The following is a 6197-nucleotide window of genomic DNA, read 5'->3' on the forward strand; positions in this document are numbered from 1 at the left end:
CCTTTCTCCGAGAAAAGTCACTCTTTTTAGAGTTGAAGAATAAATCCAAATGAAGAATGAACAATTTCGCTCTTTTGAAAAGTGAAATTTCCCTCCACTTTGATTGGCGATATTTTCACTTCAAGAAATTTAGAGAGTACGTTTGCGGAAAAATGTCTTTTTTGTGCGATTCGGTAGCATCGAGGACATGTAAACGACACGGAACGGAGGAAAAAGACGAAAAAAGGTGGAATCGCCGACTCTTGGAGCGTCGGATTGAAGGGATGAGGAAGGATTCGGCGACATGGTGGTAGAGCGAAAAATGAGGGACGACATTCCGTCTGTGTACCGATGCATTTCGGTGGCCGCCGCGACATCCTTTTAATGCGACGATCGCGATTCCGCGGGAGGTAAGAGATTAATAAAAAGTTGAAGAACGATAAATTAGACCGACAACGGGACGGACGCGAGAAGACATGGTAGAAACGAGAGGGGTGAAAGGGATGAGGATGAAGGATCCCTCAGGGCCAGTCTGGCGATATAATAAATTTCATATATAAATAATAAAATTTCGTATATCTCCTCCGTCTTTAAGGCGCTACAGGTTTTTACGAGGCAGGGGATGACGGTGATGACGGGTCCGTCTTTTCGCGAGAACGCTTGGTAACACGACTGGACCACGAATTATGGCGCGAGCATTGTTTGCGTCCACGTCGATGAAATTGGCCATTGTTTGCGTAAGTCTAGGTGAACCACGTGATCGTTACCGTGAATACGCGTAGCGTATTCACGGTATGGCAGAAATTGTCGCTGTGTATTTTTTTATCGCCGTATCGAAAAAATCTCGTCGTGGACAATAAACTGTTGCCGTTTATTACAAACGATGAAATAACACGCGGCCCATGTGTTTCTCAATAATTCAATAAAGCAAAACGTTACAGAGAAAAGAAAAAGAAAAAGCGGAACGACGTAGGCTGTAATTTACCTGTCAAATATTTACTTAGCGGTTAATTCGTAAAGTTTCAACCCCTTCGAAGCGTGGCAGACGGCGCGTGTAAATTCGTTTAAAAAGTTTCGAATGAACCGTGAAATTCGTTTTCTTCTCCGTCTCCTTCGCTCTCTTTCACTGCACATATCGCTTTTTAATGGTATTTCTTCAAGGTTAACGGTTGCTTACTCGAGAAACGGACGTGGCAACAAAACAGCGATCGTCTGTCATCACAATCGCGTTGTTCAATTTCGAATAATGAAATCCGTATCGCGAATTTAAATACAAACGAAAAGTTAGCATGGAAAATTGGAGAAAAGTATTATGCTAATGAATAACTATTTCTCTTTTTACAGAAACAATTATTCAAGTAAAATTTCATAAAATAACAAATTATACTATTCAAGCTTTTTTTTAAACATTAAATATGTATTTAATTACTCTTTACTTATAAATATAAAAAATGCTATAAGAGTTATTTTAAATACAATTTCCAACAGATTGGCTTCTCCAAAAAATCATTTTCTAATAAATAGAAAGATAGGTCAAACATGATCTTCCTATTCATTTGTATTTACATATTCGAGCAAGAAAATTATATTATATAATTTTCTAAGATATTCGTCACTCCTTGAATTAATTAATTCTTAAAGACATAATTACTATATATGACTACATCGACAATAATTTGGCAATCTTGCGACTGTAGATATTTCCTATGATATTTCCAAATTACTATAAAAGGTAGAGTCAAAGTTAAAAATTCTTGCCCACGTCTGGGCGCCTTGCGAACGGAAACTAAAGATCGCCGAGACTTTAACTCTTCGGTGCCTGAATTGTTGCACAGGTATGTACGTGGATCCGGCAGGTAATCTAGTGGGGGCGGCGGATTCTCTCGGAGAGACGGTCAGCGGGAGAAAAAGCAGCGAGGCTGCCTGGAGGGTTCATAGTCGGCACTATATGTAGAGAGCAGTGCACCAGTTATTTATCGTAGCTCCTGTTTATACTTTATTTGTTATTTGCTTGCTTCCTCGGCCGTCTGCCCAGACCGGCAACTCATGTAGACAAACACACGCGCATCTACGCAGAACACCTACACTATCCATCTTCTAGACTCATGCTTTCACGTTAATGAATCTGTATTTCGTGTAATTAGATGCGTTAACGGAGTCGTTTAAATAACAATACCTCTCTCGATTCTATCAGGAAAAAAACATAATTCTAACAATTAGGGAAGAGTAGAAAAAACTGTAAACTTCCAAGGGAAAAGTTAAATAAAGTTGACGATTATTTATCGATTAATAAAAGTTTTTCATTCAGAAGATACTCCACTTATTTAGTTTTAAACTACAATAGAAAAATTAACATTCATATATTATCAATATAAATTATAATTTTTTAAGTAAAAAATAAAATTATCGATTTTCGAAATTATTCATTATGCGGGGCAATACCGAATCGGCTGTTTTTATTTAAAATTATAATTTATATTAATAATGTATAAATGTTAATTATTGTAATTAAAAGCAACATCCTTCGAATAAAGATTTATAAAATTGATAAATAATCATCGGCTTTATTTAATTTTTCCTTAACTTTAAGTATTCGTAATTTTCCCATTCTCTCTTACATTAAATTTATTAAAAATATATGTATGATGTTTACTTTAAACAGTATGTGCGTTCTAAATCTCATGCGTAGTGCGGCACTAATAGCGAATTTAGTTGCACTCAGGTGCATTAGCTATCGATTTAATCTAATTGTAAGTATGAAAATAAAATGAAAATATTTCGAATTATAAAATTACATTTTATTATATATAACAGCTTAATAAAATGTATTGAGGATTTTACGATTTAGAGGCCTACTCTGTAACTCTTTTAATGACTATAACGCTACAGTTATAGTTGTTAAGGGTTTCGGAATAGGTCAAATCCTCAATACATTTTATCGAGCTGTTAAGTAAAATATAATTTACTAAATCTGTTTCTATATTTATATTATATACACATCTTCACATAAATTTGTGTACGATGGTTTTAACATGTCTCAGTGCTCACTGAATGCGTCCAATCAAATTCGATATAAGTGTGTATCGGACTATTATACTGTAGATACAAGAAATAAGCGGTTATCACTACTCTAATATACTGCAATAATATCATTCGCGTTTATATCCGGTATTCACAATTCCCCCCAATCTTTCTGTCTTCTAGAATGACTGTTTCATTACGATTTAATTACTCGATACGATGTACATGTACATAGTACATATAAAAAGCAGATCATTAAAAGAGCGATAAAAATATTAAGATAGAGGATAAATTTTTTCTTAAACTATTAGCGCTGTCATATTTCAAAGATTATGTGCTTCAATTAATTAAGCGGTTCTCTTTACGAATTGACAGATGCGATCATTAGGAATCGACGATGTCGATATTACTCACAGTCGTAGTGCGATAGTAGGGATTAATTAAATTGTATTTGCGCGAAATTGATGGTTATAGATATCAAAACGAGGTCATTAAATTTCTCTGTAAACGTATGTCGAACAGGTGCAGGCTGGTGGCGCACGTACAACGGCGATAATTGTTAAAGTCATAAATTGTTATAATTAGTAAGGACCATCGGTAGAATTTGGTGATCGAGAAATGTCGCATTTCACCTAAATAGATCGAGATGGCGGGACCACTTTTTCTTTTTCCTCCAAAGACTTGTCTCATTTATTGAACTTATGTTTAGCTATAAGATGACATTAATCCTTTTATTTCCAAGTTTAACGAGTTTGTAGAGATGTAATCTAATCTGATGTTGGGAATATTAATATCTAAATTACACGGTGTGTGTATATACAATACTTGATCCGGGAAATTCACCTGATCAATGGAACGGTGATAAACTTTATTTTTAAAGATTAATTTTGAAGTAAGTTAAGTATGTCTTTGGAGGCCCCTTTAGGGACTCGACAATGACCTTTTTCGCCACTCAACCCCCATGGCAATGACAAAGAAGTTTTAGATCTTAAAATAAAATGTCGATTAAAAACATGCCGGTTCTCAGAAGGTTCAACGGTACTAGAAGAATTATGCTCGTAATTGAAAAAGTAATCTAATGTGTGACATATCAGTTTGAAAGTAAAAATAAAAGCAAGATTATATTGTCTACGTGGACAGTCGTGATACAACTTACTATTCAAGATATCAATCTTGGTAAACGATAGACTGATAGGGATTCCGGAAAGCTCATGCCTGTAGCAAATCTAGCCTAATGTTCAAATTACCAATCTCGCACAGACACATCATACGTTTACGTTGCACGTCGTTGACGGTCATCTTCTTCACGACATAATGAAGGCACCTCGACGAAGACAAGGTGGCAGCGGCACGTCGATGTCAAACGCGGAGAATTAAAAGGACGATGACGGCAGTATCGGGAGCGTGCGAGGGGGGAAAATAAGAGGACAGCATCTTCAGTGAGAAGAAGGAGGGGAGGGGGGGGGAGGGGGGGGGTAGGAGGAAGAGGACGGGGTGCGCAAGGAGGAGGGAGGGAGGGAGGGAGACGAGAGAGGAGAGTCGAAGACACTGCGAGAAAGAGAGAATAATGCGTTAAAGCAGCAACCAGCAACTACTCTAATTGGCCACTTTGTCCATTTATTCGATTTATTTAAATTATGGGACAATTGACAGTAGGCATTCTATTTTTTAAATCTCCCCGGCCAACCGACTGATTGGGCAAGATTGGCGTGAGACACTGGCCCCACAGATTCCCCAGTTGTGGGCTTAATCAGCTTTGATTGCTAGCATCTCTCTTTCTCTCTCTCTCTCTCTCTCTCTCTCTCTCTCTCTCTCTCTCTGTCACTCTCATCCACATCTCTTTCTCTCAGCGTTTTCTTTCTCTTTCCCTTTCCACGTTTTACGCATACATTCATGTCTCCATCTTTCTCTCACGTATCCGCGTTCTCTTTCCCTCACCGATAACCCTTGCCTCCGCGTCCGCCTGCTTAGTCCGCGCGCGAACAACGTACACATTTTATTTTATTCCATTTCGCAGCAGATCCCACCACGCGTTTAATATCGTCCGGCCGACGTTGGATTGGCCGATCCGAAATTGTGGGAATATGTCACTGGACGAGAAAATCCAACGGAGGCCGCCCACTCTCTCTCTCTCTCTCTCTCTCTCTTTCTCCGCTTGATGTTCTCTCTGCGTGTGCCCCCCTTCGTCGTGAACGCCGTGATTTCCATCGCAGAATCTTTTCGCGGTTTCGACGGGACGGGAATTATGCGACAAACCGCAGATTACCGAGTTGTTTGTAAATGTTTTTCGAGAAAAATGACTCGGCGGCTCCGCATGCCGGCAGAGTGAAATAACGGTCAGAAGCAACGATTGATCTTAATAGCTCTTCGGAGGAATATCTGCGTCTTTATATAATACAGAATACTCCATCTATCACTGTATGCAACGAGCGACATTTCTACGCGACCACAAATTCCCGATTTCATCATAATAATGATTAATTTAAAAAACACACTCTGTATCGCGGGACGTTTTTGCAGTAATTAACCTTTATAGGACGGAAAAGCCATCGGTATAATAGTGGCGCTGAAATATTATCACACTTTCAGACGAAGAATACAATGAGAGAAATAGTGAATTATAATCAATCCTACTAAAAAAAAAAGAAAAAAAGAAAGCTCTGTAAGATTTCAAAAATAGACTCTCTGTTGATTTGACTTTTTTTTACTTAATCAGACTTTTTTTACTTGATCGCATTGCGTCACATCTACATATTCCAAAGTGTTCAAAGTTCACCAAGGTGGTCATCAAAGAACATGGGAAAGACTAGAGAAAGATTGATAAATTCTGCGTTTCTTTTATCACTGGCGGTCGAGGTAAGCTCCCTCCCCCCTGCCCCCTGCCCCCCCCCCAAAACCCCCCTCGGACCCCTCGTGGGAGCCGCGTCGGCACTCATCCCATTTCCTTGATAATTCCCATAATGCTGTGGGCGGATATTCCAATAAAGGGGGAACAGCCCCCGGGTACAAAACACTGAAAGCGACGGACGGCCGCGATTCGTTAGGTTGCGCCACGATTCACGGGCGTTCGCGAAGATCGAGACGAATAAAGGCCGCAGGGAGAGCCGCCGGCACTCCGGAGCCGGCTTACGTATAGCTTCAGATTTGTCACGTGGCATGCAGGAATGCGCGATAATTACTCAAAGATGCGGGCCCTC

At 39.2% G+C, this 6197-nt stretch overlaps 1 protein-coding gene across 3 annotated transcripts in view; it reads right to left on the minus strand.

Moving 5' to 3' along the window:
* LOC108754023 (zinc finger protein castor homolog 1-like) overlaps positions 1-6197 on the minus strand; it is a 98604-nt gene that overhangs the window by 25464 nt on the left and 66943 nt on the right. The gene's annotated exons all lie outside the window — the stretch shown is intronic.

The sequence above is a fragment of the Trachymyrmex septentrionalis genome, unplaced genomic scaffold (assembly GCF_001594115.1).
Source record: "Trachymyrmex septentrionalis isolate Tsep2-gDNA-1 unplaced genomic scaffold, Tsep1.0 scaffold74, whole genome shotgun sequence".
Classification (NCBI taxonomy): domain Eukaryota; kingdom Metazoa; phylum Arthropoda; class Insecta; order Hymenoptera; family Formicidae; genus Trachymyrmex; species Trachymyrmex septentrionalis.